We start from the raw sequence: 19,350 nt of genomic DNA on the forward strand, positions 1-19,350 counted from the left end.
GCAGCTTTCGCTCCTGGCTTGGCTAGGGGGTGAGGTGCTCGTGTCCCCTAAGGGGGCTTGGGGCGGTTACCACCGTGGAGCGGTGTGTGGAGGTTTGGGGAAAGCCAGAGCCCTTCCAGGCGCTGGTGGGGGAGAGCGGAGCACCCCCTGACTCCAGTAATGGGGACAATAGCACCGTCTTGCCTCCAATTTGGTGTTACCCATCTGTTCTTGACCCTCGAGACAGGTCTTCTATGTGGACCTTGGTGCATCACCTCTGTGCACAGTGGGCTCTGGTGAAGCCGAAATGAAGCACAAAGTCCACACAAGCTATATCGTGTTGCAGTGCAACAGCTTGGGGCTTTCAGGGCTCTCGCTCCCCCTGAACGTGGAGATGAGGCCATGCCACGTCCCCTCTGTCCACTGTCACTGTTCTCAGTGCAGGGCCGGGGTGATCCCTGCCAGCTGTGGGCTGCATAGCGATGGCTTTCCGAATAAAGTTTTAATGCCTCTGAATAATAAAAATTTGAAATTAGATTAGTTCTTCCAATTAATGGTGAGTTGGCCTGTTGGGGAGTGGAGGGCAGATGGAGCATCGGTGTGAAGGCATCTCTGAGCACGTTTGGGTTGCAGCCGTGCCGGTAATCCCGAGAGGCAACCTTCGTCTGCTGTCCTGCGCGGCGAGGAGGGCAGGCACCGAAGGCAAGGGCGCAGATTCCTGCCGCGGCACCACCTCATTAGTTTTATTACAGATAGCTCAGCTGCTTGTAACTTGCTGAGGCGGGAGTTAGAGACAATTCAAATAAAGAGCTGGAGAAGCAGTCGAAAGGAAGCGGTCATGGCAAAGAGCGTTCTGCTGGGTTTTGCCGGTGCCAGCGAGATAAAAGCTGGGCCAGTATTTGAGGTCCCCACTCGGACTGTGATGGGAATGCTTTTGTCTTGGAAAGGAGGTGAGGGGGAGATGACTGTGGTCTACAGACCCGGGAGGAGCCAGAGTTGGCCGTTGGCCATCCCTTCCAGTAGAGATGAGTCTTGTGGCTGGCTGTTGTCCTAAGTATAGGTCACTTTGCAAAGTCCACATCCTCATGACCACTGGATGTGGCTTGCTGTGTGTCGGCGAGTGGGATCATCCTCCAGAAATGGGACGCTGTCCTCAACTGCCTGGATTTGATGGCACTGAGGGGGCTGCGATGACGGAGGAGGGTCGGCTGCCTTGCTAGTTGCCTGCAGGGCCTGGCAGCAGAGGTGTGCGGGCAGGACGAAGACAGGTAGGATGGACACGCAGACAGTGTCAAAACAGACCCAAACCACAAGGAAAAGCATTCCCAATACATCATATAAAAAGCCTGGGAAAGCACTTATAAAGCCAGTGCCATTGTTACCTTGGATGTTGGACACCTAGCAGTGGGTGCGATAGCGAAGTAGTCCGTCCTGTTGCGGAAAGGATATCTATATTCGAGAAACCATTTTCTTCCAACAAGATATGTTCTGCATGCAGAAGAAGAACGCCCTTCTCAGTAATCTGTTTGTCATTTAGGCCCCTGATATTTTTTCTCCCTTGGTTACACCATATGCTGAAAATGAAACTGCTCTCACATTAACATCTAATTAGCAGCAGCAAAAAAACGTGCCTGTAACAGGAGCCGAAAGAAGGGGATGAGAAATTAAAGATGGAAAAGACCTGTTAGATCATCTGGCCTTTCCTTAGGGATTGTTTCTGTAGCGCTTTGTCCAGTCTTGCTTAAAAGTCTCCAGGGCCATTACCACTTCCCTTGGAGATGATTTCATTGTGCATTGAAAGAGGCACAAAACCTTTATAAATGTAAAAGCTTTATACAATTGAGGTAAAAGAAACAGATTGAGTCATTGTATTGTTCTTTGTAATCAGCTTTGCTTTTCATTAATTTCCTCCTGCCCTCCTCCCCAAAGCCCATTTAGGCTGGGATTTTCGGGGACCTGGGGAAACCACACGTGCGAGGGCTATTGAAATTTGGTGGGAACCGGGGACCCAGCTCCTGTAAGCTGCTGAGGACAGCCGAATGCAGCGTCCCGATCAGTGTGTGCCGTGCAAGCCCGTGGACCCCAGTGGGGCGGCCAGGGGTCTTGGATGCAGAGGAGGGCGAGATGAGAAAATGCCTGCTGGCACTGCAAATTGGAGATGAGAAAAGATGTTGTTGCTGCTGTGGAGCCCTGCTCCTGGGCTGTGTCTGTTCTCCTGGGCTTACGGTGTAGAAACGTTGCACGGGTCCCACGGGGCTTGTGGAGTGGCTTTCCGTGGTTGTTTGCTTGGTGGAGTAGTCTCATCCTTCGCTGCCAACGGGGCTTCCCGCAGAAAGGCAGCGTTGGCTGATAGCTCAAGGGTCGACACTGGATGCTGTGCCACTGCTGGGAGCTTTGGTTCTCAGCAGCAGCAACACCGTGGCTCTGCAGGGGCTGAATTTGAGGTAGTGCAAGGTTTTTGGTGGGTTTCAGAGTAGCGTCATGCGCTTACTTCTGGCCACCTAGATCACAGCTTGGGACGCGGTGCTGTGAAGCACTTTTAGATTCCCGGCTGCTATAAGCGATGCTTCAGCTGAGTTACGTTGCTGGCAAGAAATGCCCCTCTCACCCAGCACTGGAACCGGAGCTCTTGCAGCCCATGTGGAAGTTGAGATATGGGTCAAAAGAGGGGAGAAAATGTCTTTTTCTTCCTCAACGCCTTCTTTCTTGGCATTGGGGCGATGTTCTGGCATTGCCCAGCCGGAGAGCCGGGGCTTTCGAGGTCACCCTTGTCAGCATGTGAAGGACCACTGTGCAGGGTGCGTTGGGGCGGCGAATTACACACCCGATGGGTCTTATTCTCCCCTCCTGGTCCCCGATCCGGGAGGATTCGCTGGCTCCAGGGCCTGTGTGATAGGGGGAGAGGAGGAGAGGACACTGCTTGTGCACTGGGGGTGAGCACGTGGCAGCCGGGCTAAGGGAAATGAAGAGTTTTTCAATTATTTACTGCTGAAATGGAGCAGTCTCCAAACAGGCTGCCAGAACTCAGCACCTGCTATTTTTCTTAATTGAAACGGTGTCTTTTTTCCCCTCCTGCTGGATGTGTTCAAACATCTTCAGGAGCCAGTCTGCCTGCTCGCCGGGCCAAATTTAGCTGCGGTGTCACGCACAGGGGACTGCTTCGGTGCTCTCGCCGCCTCCAAGAGCGGGGCCAAACTTGGCTGGGCAGCTGTTTACTGCCAGAGCCTTTTAATTTAGCTATTTTTAAAGATGACAGGGAATAGCACAAAAAGGTTACAGGCCCGTGAAAGGAGGGCACCGCCTGGTGCAGATACGACCGAAAATCAAGCAACAAAACAAGACTGGAAAGCGCTGTGGCCTTTGCGTGTGCAAGCAAAGGCGCCCTGGCTTTTTGTGCCCAGTGCTTCGTTTTTGGAAATTGTGGCCTTTGCAACAGGGTGTGCAGCTGTGCAGGGCTGGGTACGCAGCATCCCGTTTCTCCATTCCTGGTATATTGGATGCTCACTGCTCCCATTTTGTTGCGGGTGAGGCTTTTTAACTAGGTCTCTATGTTCTTCAGTGGGGCTGTCCCAAGTTTAGTAGGGAGCTGAGAATCCACATGGAAATTGTTGGCTTATAAAGGCCTTGGCTGTAGAAAAACCCTCATCTGGTGCTTGCCATCACTGGGGTAGTGAAATCTGTGGGAAACCTGTCTGTATTGGTGCCAGTTTCTGGCCGCACTGGGAATTTGGCTCTTGCTGGGACCGGGGTGTGAGTTGCAATGCCAAGAGTGCCTTCCCGTGCCGTAGGAGATGGACTTGCTCGTGCATTCGCTGAAGCAGAGCCTGGCCGGGGTTGATGCCTCCATCGGAGGGAGGCACCGCTGCAGTTTTTCCCCGAGCAGCCACTGGCCACCCCGGGAGCGAAGCGACCCCGCGCACGGAGCAGCGCCGGGCTCAGCGGCAGCAGCGTTCAAAGCCACCGGTGCTCGCCGCTGCCGGCGCAGCACGCATGTGCATGCCATTAAGAAGGGAGCAGCAGGGCGCCAGATGTGCGGCAGCCCGCAAGCGGGACTCTCGGTTTGACACCTGTTTGGTCCGAGGCGGCTTTGGCAGGGAGGGCGAGTCGCCTTTAATCCTCCCTGTCAGAAGATGCGAGCCGCTAATCCCAGGCCTTTCCAGCGAGCGAATGGAAAGTACCTCTCTCCCAGCATGGCGAGCACGGAGGAGACGGACAGGAGAAGCAGGATTTGCTCTGAACGCGCTGCAGAGCTGCGTTTATATTCCCATGGTGTAAACGTGTCGAGCGGGAAAAGTAGGGCTGAAATCATGCTGACGGATTAAGAAGCCCCCCGTGTCCCTTCGCCGTGCTTTTCCGGGGGCTGGCACAGGGATGGGGTCGGATGAGGCATCTCTCCTGCTCTTTTGGAAAGCTGGGAGCAGGTACCCCGAGCGTCCTGCCTGGGCTCTCAGCTTGCAGGACAGCAAAGGCCAGATGTTTCCCAGATGTTTCTCACTTCCTGTCTGGCTCCTCCGCATTTAGCTCTTTATGTACTTGTTTGTTTTGGACGACAAACAAAATAAAAAAGGTTTTTCTAACCCTGTTCCCATGAGGCTGCGAGTTCAGGATACAATCTGAAATCTATTCACTATTGTCTTGGTACGTCTCCCTGCCCTCGGCGTCCTCCCCGGGCACGCACAAGCTCACACGCGGCTTTTGTTAAAATGTTTTTTTCCCACATGACGTCTTTTCTCAACAGGCCACCAGGCATTTTCCTTAATGACCTCTGCCAGCGCTCAGGGACGTGGTGGGAATATCCCCGGCTGGGTCGGGGTGGAAGCAGGAGGAGGAAGTCTCTGCGTCGCAGTGCACCTCTCCTGTCCAGCTCCTCGCCGCCCGATGGGGAGGGCGACTGCGGGGCGGCAGGGCTTTCCCGTACGTCTGAGGACGGGAAACTCGTTGCACTGAATCGGCATCCTGCAAGCTGCAGCTTGTGGGCACGCGCTTCGCTTTTCCGAGCGTGTTTAGAGAGGGATGGGGCAATGCAGAGCAGGGGAGAGCAGGACAGTGGCTCAGAAGGATTTCTGACCCAAGCGTTTTGAGGCATTTGCATTCGGTCAGGTGAATGCAGGAGTTAAAAAATGAGGAGCCAAACGGATCCGAAATGGCATTATGTAAGGGAATGCTGTTGGCTTGCGAGTAGGGGGAGGAAAAAAAAAAAGAAAAACTGTCTAAAAATATTGTGTGTTCTGGCATGACGGGAAGTCCCTGAGATCCCTGTAACCAAAAGTAGAAAAAAAAAAACCATAGATATAATGTCTTTCTCTCCCAGAAACTGGAGCAGAACGAGGCTTGCTGCTTGCCCTCCTTGGCTGGCTTGTTTAGATACTTGCCTGCAATTTTTCTTGTATTTCAGGGCTTTGAGTTTAAAAGATGCCTGGCTAAGGCTGGGAGGAGAGCAAAATTGAGCTGACGGTATGCCTTTAAAATGTGTATGTTCGGCTGTTTCTGGTCTGATCTCACTTTGTTTTTCTCTGCCTACGGGGTTAAGGCCCCTTTTCCTCTTTCTCTCTCTCTCTCTCTCTCTCTCTCTTAATTGCCTGTTAAATAATTTAAATATTTAGGACTAAAGGGCTTCAATTATCCATTAATTTACATTAGTAATTTATATATCGGGCTGAATGGACACGCTGTTAGTGTAATGGGTCCCCGCGGACGGGCAGAAGCCATGCTGCAGTGCATTTTCCTGGAATCCGAGCCATTTCTTTACACCTCCCGGCCCGTGTTTTAAACGCACGGGAGCAGGCTGTCTGCATGCCTGGGCGCTCAGCGCGCCGGGCGGCTGCGGAGCCCCGCGCGCGCCTACAGGTGTGAAGGCAGCCGCTGCAAACGCCCGCGCCGTTGCTTCCCCGCGCCGAGCGCTTTGCGCCGGCGGGTTTCCGAGTCCCCCCTGCTCGGCACTTTGCAGGTTCCCGATCGCTCTCTGGGCGGTAGGGGAGCCCCAGGAAGAATATTTATAGTCTGGTGAATATTGAATCACAGCGCAAGTATGAACCTCCTTGGGAGCAGTTTGCTTGTTTTTGATACGGCGTGTTTTTCTCTTTTTGCTGCTGTGGTTACAAGAGCATGGGACTGCCCGGTGCAATTTGTGCACTGCACGGAGCACGCTTAAATATCCCCTTCTGACCCAGCTGCAGCTGCAGCACCGTCTTTGGTAGCTTCTAGCTTGCACTTAGCACTAGACTTGAGAGTAAACCCTGGCTTTAAATTCCGCCAGAGAGGTTGTATCCCTGGTTGGTTCTGCATTTTGTTATGGATAATTGCATTGCGATGGTACTGAGGAATCCTGGTTCAAGACCTCTGTAGACACAGGGCAACAAGATAGCCCAACAGAAAGAGCTCGGGAAAAGCTTGGGGGAAAGCTTGTCTATCTAGGAGTAATCAGAGAGCTGTGGGAAGGTGTTGGAGGATTATCAGCCCTTGAGAGGCTAATGTCTGGTAAAAGTCCTTAAACTTTGAGTAGTCAAGGGCTTTGGATTGCGTCATAGGAGTGCCAGCATGTAGGAATGGGCATTTCCTCCGTTCCTCTCCAGATGTTTTGGCATCCTGGGTTTCTGCTGGGATCTGAAGAGGAGGGATCTTGCAGCTGCTTGCTGAAGAGCCGATCTGGCTCACAGTACTGCGTTAGCACATCTGGTAGCTCTCGCGAGGCTGGTGAGAGCTCCTCGGCAGCCCTGGCAGGCAGGAGGGGCTGTCTCAGAGAGCTTCTCCATCCCGGTACTGCTGCATCGACTTGGCTCTCTGCACTGGGAACTGGGAGGAAAGACGTGCTTCCTCCAGGAGCAAACAGTATCTCTGTGCCCCGATGTATGCAGGGCTTAAATGTTTTTAATGGGCTCTCTGGGAGAAAGGAACAGACGTATAGGAAAATGTTTCAGCAAAACCCAGATGCTCACAATTTGGCTCTGTGCTCTTAGGGGACGCACTGGGGGTGGGAAAGAAGGGGAGGCGTCCCATTGCACATCCATCACGGCAGAAGCTCTGGTTCAGTGGGACCCTCTGTATCGACTGCTGGAAGATCATTTTTCTCATCCAGAAGTAGGATTCCACGTTGCTGTTCTGCAGGGCGCATGGAAAAGGCCTTGAGGCAGGCTCAAAGCGTGGCAGGCAGCAGAGAGCCCTGTGCAGTGCTTGGGGCTGCCGTCCTGTAGCAAGCAAAGGGTTAATTTCCCAGCGGCTCACGAAACCCCGGCGCAGGTGCCGGCTGTAGCAGGCGAGGAGATAACCGGGCAAGGTGTCCTTGGCACTTGTAGCGCGGCCTCTTTGCTTTTTCACCTGGGCGCTTTCCAGCAAACTTTTGGACTGCATCTGGGTGACACACGCCTTGTCTTCCTCCCCTTCTGGGCAGGCTTTTAGGTCTCCTCCCGCATACGGCGGAGGGAACCCGTCAGGGATTGGGAAACAGGGGAAGTCCCTTTACGGGTTGTGGATGGGGAAAGCGGACGCGGAACAGAAGTTCTTGTGTCGGCACGCCTGGGGCCGTGGCTGCCGGGAGCCAGGCCATGGTGGGGGCGATGCTTCCTCGGCCGGGATGAGCAATACCCGGCGCCGCACGAGCTACCTGCATGCCTGGCTAAATTCAGAAGGACCGGCTGGAGGCCTTTCAGGACTTTCAGGAGCCTGGTAAGCAGGATGGTTGCCACCTGCTTTGAGACGTCTTTCCAAAAGTCTTGGACACCATCTTCTAATGAGCAGCTGTGGCGGCTGATTCACTCTGTCGGGCCCGCAGCACCTCCGTGGCTCTTGCCGAGGGTGCACAACCAGCCCCTCTGGATCTCCGCGGAAGCGGAGGAGTTGAGTCAGCCTGTTTGGTGAGAGCGCGGGGAGCCGGTGCTGGGAACGCCCGGGCATCCTCGCCGCCCAGAGCCAGAGAGTGGCCTCTGGCGTTAGGGAAAGGTCTAGTGACTGCTGACGGGTAGTGATGTGGTGGAGCAGCCTGTACTGCTAGCCCTACGGGGTGGGGAGAAGAAAAGCAGTTGTGAGCGTTTTGAGGTGGAAGCTGGATGTTAGATGTTGCTGCTGATAAAGGAGGTGAAGCTGCTTTAGCTGTGATATTTGGGGGAAGTGGTGGGTAGTCGCCCTTCCCGTGGAGGGTCGCTTCAGTGTGAATGTTTTTAATTGCCTCTCTCCACACTTTGGTCTCGCCAAGACCTCTCATGATGCACTATGGAAAATGCAGCATCTCCCCTTCCTTCCCTGCCAGCCGGCCTGACTCCTCCGGTTTTGCTTAGTGAATCGTAATTAAGAGCTGCTGGGAAGGGCACAGCAGGAACCATCAGGGTGGGAGCAGAAATCACGGCCACGTGTCAGGATGGGTTTGTCATTAGGTTCCTTTCTTGTGGCGGTGTGGTTATCTGTTATCGTTTTGACTCTGTGGTGCAGGTAGGATGAAAGGGGGGCGATTTACTGATTGCACTTCAAGTGAGCCCAAGTTCGAGCCAAATTTCACTGAGTGGGTAGTTCTGAAGTAACTCCCAGCGTATTAAATGGTGAAGACATCTCTCCGCGGGCTCCGACCAGCAGAGCTACTCTGCTTTTTGCCAGCAGCACCAGGGAAGGAGGTAGAGGACACATGAGCGTTATGGCCAGGCGGGTGGGTGTTCCTTGGCGAGCTGCTTTCCGGCTGTTTGGCTGATGTGGCAGCGTCCTGCCTGGGAGGTCGAGGTCGCTCCCGCAGGGGGGACGGTTGGTGCAGAGGAGCAGGGAGGAGAGCGTCCTTGGGTTTGTCCCTGCACATCTGGGCTGCGCTTGCTGGCCTGGCTGAAGGTGAACAGATTGCCCTTCCTTCAGTCTTGTCTCTATTAATTAACTATGTACGAAGGGCATTGAAGCCATGAGGCAAGAGGAACCAGCTCGTTACTGCCTCCACGGCCAGCTAAACGCAGAGGAGCAGGGGCCCAGCTGCTGGAGGACGTAGCTAGGACGTAGCTGGCCTCCCTTCCGCAGGGAAGGTGGGTGCGGAGAGGGCAGGAGCTCACCCTTGCTCTGGGAGAGGACGTCCCAGGTTGCTCTCCGCACGGCGCGAGGAGGTCTCTCCAGCCGCCCTAAGTATCCCTCCGGATCAGAGGTCGCGTAATGACTCTGATTATCTGCAGCATGGCCTTACTTAAAGCAATTAGCGCAAATCACTTATGGAAATGCAGCCACTCTGGGACTGAGAGCAGAGAAGGACAAGACTGAGGGGCCACGGTGCTTGCTTTCTCCTTTTTCCGTGCACCAAGGTTTTGCTGCTCAGTATGCGTGATCCTTTGCCCTTTCTCTCTTGAGACCTTTTTGGATGAAGCCTGGTGGATGCTCAAGGAGAGACAGTAATGGAGGTATTCGTTTCTCTTGCCGCGTGTGCTGCTGGTGGTGTCTCTGAGCAGGTAAGCCCTGCAAGAGCCATTTCACTGCTAGTCCGGCTAAGGATACCTCTTGGGTGTCTTGCATCCTTCCAGCCTTGTCCTACCTATGCTGAAATTTTAAGTTCAGAGATGCTTAGAAAATCCCTCTGCTGGGAGCAGGGAGGCTTGGGCAGCAGAGAAACCTCCGCTGGGAGGTTTTGACAGTGATGCAACATATGGTAATGCTGAAGGAGAGGAGATGAGAAACATCTTGCGTCCCTAGGTTCCTCTACCTAAGGTTATAATAGCCCTTCAAAGTCAGGGAACAGCGTCCTGATCCTCGGAGAGCTGATGCCTTATTGCAATGATTGCTTTGCTGTACGTCGGGGCTTGGTTTGTACCCTTACGTGCACTTCTTTTCCCAGTCTCCACCTTTTTAGCCTGAAGCCGTGTCCAGACAGAGGGAGGGATGAGTCTATGTAAACGAAGGTTGCTTATTTTATGGTGGCTTTCTGACTACGGGATTTCAGTGTTGAAATTAGCTGCCTCCAGTGAGCTAGGAGCAGCCTGTCTCCTTTCTGGCACGGACAGGAGGTGGAGGGTGGCAGTTTCACAGCCTGGAGCCGGAGCTGGCTGATGCCAAAGGTTGCATCTGTGTCCACAGGGCCTCAGGACTGGGAGTGTGTGATTTCCACAGGGATATAAGAACACCTGTGTAGGATCTGATGCAAGGTCCAGTTAGCCCAGTGTCCTGTCCCTTCTAGGCATCTGCTTCAGGCTAATGTTGAAGAGCAGAAGAACAGGCATTTATGGGAATTTCTCCAAGTGCTCTCCCAGTCTCCACCCGTTTGCAGCTCGGGGACTTGCTGAGCCAGATGTGGCTTCTGTGTATGTGGTAACCATCAATGGATTTCTCTTCCTTGAAATTGCCCAGTCCACCCTTGAGCCATGTAAAATGTTCCTCCCGTGGTGAGGAGTTGACCACTTAAGTGCATGCCATGTGAGGAGCCACCTCCGCTGCCTGCTTTCCATTCTCCCTCCAGCTGAATCAATTTCTGTACTTACTGCAGGTGGTCAGGGCATCAGGGTGGGGTGTGGGGGGGCTTCCTCTGCCCTCAGCCTGCCGAAGAGGACTCAGCAGGCGCTCTGTATTTGCCGCTGTACAGTTCCTGCATTCTGAGTCTGAGTTGCACGGCACCACATGGGACCGTGCCGGAGCAGCACAGCCTCCTGGGTGGTCCTGCTGTAGCTGGGGCTCTCCCTTAACCGCTGGCTGGTCTCTGAGAGCACCCCCTGTTCTGCGTCATGGCTTTGGGGACGGGGCAGTTTACGCGCATTTCCTCGTCCTCACATCTCCGGTGCCCTGCATGCTGTTAGGCATCGTGAGATGGACGATGTTCTCGGGGAGGCAAGGTAACCTTGGTGCTTGAGGTTTTATCCTTGGTGTTGGTGTGGACGAGAGCCGGAGCTTGTGTTCGGCTTCTCAAGAGTGCCATCTGCAATGATGGAGCCGGCAGAAGTGGTCAGAGGCACCACCAGCCTCACGTGCCAAAAGTTGTACGTCCTACCACAGAGCTCCAGGCAGGCGAATGGCCTCTGCGCTTTCACGCCCAGGGAGCGATGCCGTGCCTCCTCGGCACTGATCCAGGCTGGGCAGCACTGCGGGAGACTTGGACTATTTTATTTGGTTGGCTGAGGTTTGCACGGCAGACATCCCGGAGCCCACTGCTCTTCTCCTGCCCCTGGGGTGTCAACAGGTGGGAAGGTCCTCACCTCCCACGTGTCCCTCTGCTCTTGCATCCGCCCCCGTAACCTCGGGTGCGGGGGTGCTGTGGTTGTTTCCCAGCTCGGGCAGGTGCGCTCAGCGGTATCGCTCGCCGGGCAAAACCTGCCGCCAGGTTTTCCATGGAGGCCGGTGCGTTTTGTGGAGGCCGGCGTGCCTGGGAACAAAGGGAGGAAGAAGAAACTCAGCGCCGTAGGAACCGGGGCCGCGCGGGCAGAAGAAAAGGTGGAAGGATTGGAAGGGCTCCCTTTCTAAAGAAAGGCTCCGCAAACAAATCATAAAAGAAAGGAGCTGTCAAAAGGTGGAAATTCTCAATGGTGAGACAGGAAGAAACTGGCTGCCGGCGCTTTGGGTGTGAGAGCTTTTAAACCTCGCTCCATCACTGGCAGGTTGCGTGTGTCCTTCAGAGCCGGGAGCGGAGGGAAGCATTTGGAATATAAATATATATATATAAAAAATATATTATATATTATTATTTATACATATATTTTTTCCCCCCAAGATTTAATGCAATCTCAGTTTTTCCCTATCTGCCTGTAAAACCAGGTGAAAAATGCTGGAAGCCCAGCTGCTCAGGGTTTAGAGGGGAAGAGGGAATAAAAATAATCCAGGTTGTTTGCAAATGGTCCAAAGACCCCTCTCATTGCTGTGCAAATACTGGGACGGGGACAGGGACGGAGGGGGGGGCTGGCGGGAGCGGGCACGTGCCGGGGAGCGCTCGCTCCGTCTCCGCCCGGCCCCTTGGCTGGCTCCGTGATGCTTTTGTGCCTTCCCACAATAAGGAACAAGCCGGGCGCAGAACGGTCCCACGCGGAGGATGTCGCCGTTTAGCCTGAATCCTGGTTTTGTTCCGAATATCAATAGTGGTGGTTTTTTTTTTTATTTCCCTTCCCCTTTTCTCCTCTCTCCGTTGCTTAAGGCCGCTTGTGCTACATAGCTGGCGTTAACCTTCGGGACGGAGAGAGGCCGTGCGAGCGCCCGCTTTGCTTCGCTGGGTGCCCAGATGAGCACAGCTGGGCTGAGGACTGAGCCGCTCGGGTCGCGGCGCGGCGGCCTCCGTACCTGCGCCTCCGACCTGCGCTCCGCCGCAGCGCAGGGATTAAAATACTCGGAAGGGAAGGGGGCGAGGAAGCCTTTTTCTCTAAGCCGGTGTCCTTCTGATTATTTTCTCCTTTAGTAAGGGGCAGGGCAGGGATAAAGTGCTGAAGGGGCCGGGGGGAATCTTAATATTTGGTATTCAAAATCAGCAGGGATTATTTCTTTTTCTTTTTTTTTTTTTCTCCTTAAACCTCTTTCTATCCCTCTTCCCCCTCCCCCTTATTTTCTCCCTGTTTGTCCCCCGTTGTCACTGTAAAATGAGAAGGGAAGAAAAGGGCAGAGAAAGGACAGCGGAAAAAATATTTTCAGACCTTGTGTTTGTTTATTTTTTGTTTGTTTGTTTTGTTTTTTTCTGATCGTAGCAACAAATCTGGAAGATTAAGGGCGGCTTTAAAGATTGTTTAATAACGGGGTCTTAATCAGCGGTTCTCGTGATGGTCCTCCCCCAGCTGAACTTCTGGGGAATGGGCAGTTTGGGGCATCGAATGAGCTTTTTTTTTCTGGCGCTTTATTTATTTATTTATTTATTTTAACGAACGTGACAGTGTTGCGCCAACCACCTTCCCACTCCCGAATTTTTGGGTGGTTCTTCGCTCAGCGGGCAAAGGAGCTGCGGCAGAAGGGCGCGAGAAAAGCGTTTCCCCGAGGAGGCCGGCGCGCGGCGAAGCTGCCGGCAGCGGCTGGCGTTGCCCGCGGGCCCCCTCCCGAAATAGGGCGCCGTGCGGCGGAGCGGCCCCCTCGCGCGCGGGGAGCACCCCTGTCCCAGCCCCTTGCAAAGCGCCGCTCCGTGCTTTTCCTTTCCCCCCCCCCGAGTCGCTTTTCAGGCCTGCAGCAAACGCGTGCACGGATTTGCATGTTGAGCAAATCCATTGCAAAAAAAAAAAAAAAAAAAAAAGCCGTTGCAAAATTCCAACCTCCAATGGGATGCTTGGAGAATTTACATTTTTAAATATGTATGTAATTTGCGCGAGCTGGAAATCCCTTTCTGTGTGCGAAACGGCAACTTTCTTCCTCCCGGAGATAGCATTTGAAAAACGCGTCGCTCCTTGGAAAAGGAGACCCGTTGCTGCGTGTGCGAATCGTGCGTGCCGAGGAGAGATTTCATCTCGCACTTGGCTTACTGCATTTTGAATGATTATTAATAATTCTTTGGACTTTCTGGCATTAACTGGGGCAACAAGTCCCTGTTTGTTCACCGGTTTTCTTCTCTCTTGTTGAAATTATTATTCTTTTCACAACGGAAACCCAGCACGCTCCATACATGTGAATAAACAGCACATTACCACATTATCTACTGCTCGATTTTTTTCTTTTATGAGCCAAAGCAAATAAATAAAGTCCGTATAATTATTATATCCATTAAAAATAATGTTGGTGCTCAGTAAACAGAACAAACTATACAAGAGTAGCACAACAATGGAATTAAAATAGCACAAAGAAAAGTGTCTGTGCCCATAATAAGAAGCAGCTCTAGATGAAATTTTGAGATAGTTTTCAAACATAACTGTTTCCCTGAAGGAAATGTATAAAATAGCACAAAAGAATCTAGCACAATAGAGTGTAACAAGGATTTGCTACCTAATTCCTCCTCCTTTCTCTTTTTTGTGTTTATTCCCTTTTCCCTGGGTGTTTATGGAGATTCACAAGTTTCGCACGTAGATTCACAAGGCTCACAGATACGCTCTGTTAAAACCAGAAATAAGGAACAATTTACTCCAATCTGCGGGCGATGTGTTATAAATCCATATAATGAAAAATGAACAGGTTCGTACCATAAGGAGTCTCATCTGTTTACACTTCTCAGTAGGTTTCGCCTTTGATTATCATAATCATAAAGATAAACAAAAGAGTAGTGGCTCCATAAATACTAAAGCGTAACACGTAATAAACGGTATAAATCTGTCTCCTCCTCCCCGCGCGCAAGGGAAGTTTCTGGCAGAGCCCCGGTTTTGTCCTCCACGGGTAACAGTGCCGATGATTTGCGCACTCCAGGCAGGGGGCCGCGGACCCGGCAGCGGTGCCGGCGCGGGGAGCGATGCCGGCCGCGCTCCCAAAGCAGGGGATTTGCTGGAAACTTTTTGTTTTGGGCAATGCATTTTTTTTTTTTGCCGGGGGGATGAGGTGGTGGCGTTGGGCTGGGGCGGGCTGGGTGAAGGAGAGGTGCCGCGAGTGCCACCGCGTCGCTGCCACCTCCTTCCAAGGGAGCGGAGGCTCGTGGCTGGATCCGCTGGGATGGGATCTACCCCGGCGCACGAGTCCGAGTTTGACAGGAAGGGACACAAAGGGACCATAAAACTGCAGGAAAAGGGCTATTAGAGGAGGAAAATGAGCCTGTCTGCCAGGCAGAAGTACTTTGGGGAAAAGGTTAAGTGTTTCCTTCTAGAGTTCGTTATTCATAAAAGATGGGTGAGAACAGGTTCTCCATCGGCTCCCGGGAGCCCTCCTTGCGGACAGGGACGAGCAGCGTTTTGGAGCCCGTCGTGCCGCGTGCGGGGGCTCTCCTTCCCGGGCGTGGGGCGCGCGCGAGCTCGGCAGCGCGACCGGACCTGCCTGGCAGAGCTTTGCTCCCAGCGTAGGCGCTCGGGGCCGAGGACCCAAGGGCCCCGCCATGCGCTGCGGGGTTTGGCTCCGCTTTTTGCCTGGCGGGGAAGACCTGATAACGGCAGCTATGCTGAACGCGCGACCCCGAGCGCCTGTTTGCAGGGACCGGTGAGCGTCGCTCCCGCAGGCAGAGCGACGCCTTCTGCAGGCCCAAGCGCCCTGGCTCCGTCATGAACCTGGCCACAACGAGGGCCGAACTTGCAACGTGCTGGGCGTTTTCCTCGTTGGCCTTCCGGTGCGTTTGGCTCGTGTTTCCCCCTGTGGCGGCGAGGGTTTGAGCGTGTTTAATATAACTTTGGGGGGGGGACTGAATGCTTTTCCTTCCAGTTGCCCGGTACCTGTTGCAATCTTTGATTTCTCGCAGGAGATGCTCTCGCCTCCTCTCCCTTTCCCTTGCTGGACCTCCCAGCAAAGCCTGCTGTGATCGCTGCCAATTCGAGGTCCACCTCCAGCGGGTTGTGCTTTTGTGGTCCAGCCGTTGTGCAGAGCAGGTCTGCTCAAGCTGGGTGGACATCACCGTTGCATGCGCTCCTGGGAGGTGTCAGACACCATGGGGATGGGCATCGTATGAACGTATCAGTGGTCGGGTGTACGCAGGCTTTTAGACCTCAAGAAATGACCTTGCTTGAGCCCACAGATGGGCTGTCAGGTACCTCCCAGATGTTCTTCTCTCTGCCTTCAAGGAACGGGCTTTCTCCTCGCCCCACCTTCTCCGAGCCCCGCTCTTGCCCTGGTGCACAGCCGGTCCGGCGTCTCCCCGCCGGCGTGCGCCCACCGCCCCGCGCGGCCGCATCCCCCAGAGGCCTTCAGCCCCCCTCGCCGCTGCCGCGGAGGAAGAGGTTAACGCGCTCGGCGCCGCGCTAACGAGGCCCGGGGGTTGCGTCAGCCGCCTGCCACCGCCGGCGGAGGGTAGCCGCCCCTCGGGACGGCCGCCCCGCCGTCTCCTCCGCGTCTCTGTTTCGCCGGCTCCTTGCCGTTTGCGTCAGCCGCTGTTTGCGGCCCCCGAGCTCGGAGACGAGCTTGGAGACGGACCGAAGCAAAACCCCCGTCCGAGCCGCATCCCTAACCCTAACCCTTACCCTAACCCTTTCCTCCCCGGGGCCTTGCGAGAGGCAGCGCGCTCCCCTGAACACGCGTGAGCACGAAGGGTTAAGCCACCGAGGTGATTTAGCCGGAGAAATGCCGGCGGCGCTTAATCCTCGCATCGTGCTGCCGCTTCCCTGCGGCCCCGGCGCGGTGGGGGGGGGACACGTGGCGACGGGCACCAGGTTGCTTGGCCGCTAATGCTCCTGTAATCCTGCAAATATTTGGAGGGATAACGGCGGCAGGGGAGAGGATTTCAACGCTTTCCCGCGGAGGTCCGCCCGGCGCGGCGAGGCCCTTGCTGCGGGTGGTGCAACAACGAGCAAGCGGCCACGGGAATCGCTTGCTCGCCTCGCCGTCCCTCGTGTCCTGCCTTCTGGGCAGTGGAAAGGGGGGGTGTTTTTTTAATGCTCCGTCCTGATGCCTCCCCAAACGCCCCTCCTCGTGCGAGACGGTGGTGGTGTTTGGGGCCGTCGATCTCCGCGCAAGTGGAAAGCGCTGGCTGCAAACATCTGCAGATACCTCGCCGGGGAGCAGATGCCGCAGATAATCCCGCTCAAACCCACCGGATTAAAACGTGCGACAAGGGGATGGAGAGGGGAAGAGTTGTCTGGAGAAGAAAGAAGAAGTCGGTGGCCCTTGCCCTCCTCCCTTTTCCATCCCGCCGCTCCTGGTGGGGTTCAGCCCCGTGCACGCAGCACAGCGCTACCCACTCTCCTGCCTCTCCTCCCCCAAATCCGCGTCTGCTCCCTGGGGTGACATACCGGCAGCAAAACGTGCCTTAAATAAGGTTTTGCACGTGGCCAGGTAACAAAAAGCAGATATTTAATGGCAAGTGATAAGTAGTGGCCTTGTCGACGTAAGGGCCAGCTGAGGGGCTCTTCCCGTGGGCTTCCCGGCAGCGGCCCCAGCCAAATAGTGGGAAGGCTTTTTGCGTTGGCTTTGCGCTTCTTCGCCGACCCTCCCTTCTGGGCACCCTCCCCTCAATCCTATTCTTCGTCCAGCCGCTGGGGACTTCTGCTGCCGGTGCTTTTGTTGGGGTGTCCTCCCTCAGAGGAGATGAGAGCAGCGTGCCGCATCCCGAATCGGATGAGGAGTTCCATGCGCCTTTCTGGGCGAGGTTGCTCTCGCAGGCTTGACGTCGCTTCGGGTTCTTTCGAGAGCGCGTTGGATGGCCCTTTGCGACTTTTATTTTCTAGCAGATTTGTTTTTTCCCACCGGTTGCTGGTGCGTGGTGTTGCACTTGCAGACTCCTTGCCCGCTAGGCTTGCCTCCAGCCTGGGGACGGTTTGCACGTGGCTTTCTTGGTGGGAACGGCCGTGCTTCTCCTTTCTCTTCGCACCTTTGGGTGGCAGATGGAGGAGTGCTGGAATTAAGGACCCTGAGGAGAGCGAGGCCATACAGGGAGTTGTCCCCAGGCTTGTCCTGGAGCAGAGGGATGCAATGAAGCATCTCCTGCTCCTGCTGTCTTTTTTTTGTTTGTAAACTCCTTGCGGAATAAGAATTGCAGAAGTGAGAAGATTTTCCTTTTGGCTTGGTTTAAGACTTTGTTAATCTGCCTGTTAGGATTATTAGGCCTGACGCACGGTGGGCACCATCTTTTGACGTAGACATAGGTAAAACCCCTCTTGTTGGACTTGGCGCAGACTTTTGGTTGCGGTTCTGCTTTGGTTGGAGGGGCAGTCGGTTTTCTCCCTGAAGCTGATTTTTTGCTGGGAAACAGCTTGCAGCAGAAATTGAGCAGGAAATCCTCGCTCAAATGAGGACAGAAAATGTTTGTACCTGCCAGTCAGTCCCAATTTCTGGAATTGCCTGAGATCACTGTAAAAGCATCCATCACAGCTCTTTTCACCCGGTAAAACCACTCGATCTGGTAGCAAAAAGCGTATATGTCAAAAAGCAGGCTATTTACGTCCTCTGAATCCGCCTGATTCGCAGGGATCGCTGACACGTCGGCGGCACGTCTCGCCCAGGAGGTCCCGGCGTGCGTGCCCTCGATCCCTCGGCGGAAGAGGTTTGGGCTTAAAGGTCGTTTTGCTTCACGCTGGTCCCCAGGTGGTACCTCAGTCAGCTGCGATACCCACGCGGCGTTTCCCTCTCCTCGGCAATTAGGAGATGAGAGGAAGGAAGGGCGCTTTGCCCGCCGGGAAAACACTGCCTGTGATCCTAACTGCGTCCGGGCGCGCCGCTTGGGAACGGTGCCGCGTTTGCCCGGCTGAGCGGGTTTCTGCAGGCTGACCCGTCCGAATTCCAGCCAGGAGAGCGGAAGAGCCACGCCGCCGGCCACGGCACTTGGTGGACCTCTTATGGGACGGGAGATACGTGTGGGATGTGCAGTCTGTAAGGCTGTGATTTCCAGCGACGTCCGTGGGCTGACTGGCACAGCAGCCGGCGTACCCTAAAGCTGAGTATTGCAAGACTCGGGGACGGGAACAATCTGGGACTTCCAAAAAAAGGAACACAGGAAACAGGCATCCACCTCCCATGGAAACGTCGGAAGACGGCAGATGGGAACCCCCCGTAGACGATTTTGTGATTACAGTCAGTGCCGCGCGCTCTGCAATATTTATTAGTTTGTCGCTTCTAGTTTTATTGCTTGTCTGATTGCAGCACTGTAGATTCACGGCGTGTGCGTGAGCTTTTCCCCAGCTTCGTGCGCGAAGGCGCGCGTCTTGCCCGCGCAGCCGCTGGAGCCGCTCGCTCCCTGGCTCAAGCAGGCCGGATTCTCCTCCCGCGGGAATTAGCGGGTGCCAGCAACGGGGTGTGAAAGGCCGGTTTGATTGCTTGTGATGAATTTTTCCCCCCGTCTCGTATTAGGGCTGCCTTTTTGGGGCCCGGCTCTCTCGTGGTGCTGCTCGGCTGAAAACAAAAATCCTCCAGCCGTCGCAACTCCCTGCCATGAGTTCGCAGGGTTTAAACTTTCCCGGCAATCAGGATGCTTCCAGTTTTCAATGGGCTTTTTTGGTCCCTCTTGATTCAAAGCTCAAATGGAGCCGGCGCGGGCAGACGCATCGGCGACACGAGCGGCGCGGATCGCCCGGCGGATGAGCGCGGATGAGTCACAAATCTGCGATTTTTACCCACGGCGGGCCGTGACTCACCCCCCCCCCCTTCCAGATCCTCCCCGATGACCTAAAGCCTCGCTTATCATCAGCAAAGCGTTGGCGGGCTGGGGAAAAGGTCTGGTCCTGGCGAAGGAAGAGCCTCCCCTTGCCCCCGCCAGGCTGTTTTGCCGCAGCTTTGGGTGGAAACGGGTCTGCCCCGTCTATCGCCATCAGCCCCAAGGATTCGGGCTGTCGCCTCGACACGGGCTGCCGGGACAGGGCCGCGTCCTGCAGAGGTGCTCCCGTGTCCCAGCGCCCCTACGCTGGAAGGGGAGCCCCTCTTTCCTTCCTCAAGTTGTCGTCTTCAGACACGCCGGGTCTTAACCCATCATCCATCCTT

Source organism: Apteryx mantelli, chromosome 7 (genome assembly GCF_036417845.1).
Source record: "Apteryx mantelli isolate bAptMan1 chromosome 7, bAptMan1.hap1, whole genome shotgun sequence".
Taxonomy (NCBI): domain Eukaryota; kingdom Metazoa; phylum Chordata; class Aves; order Apterygiformes; family Apterygidae; genus Apteryx; species Apteryx mantelli.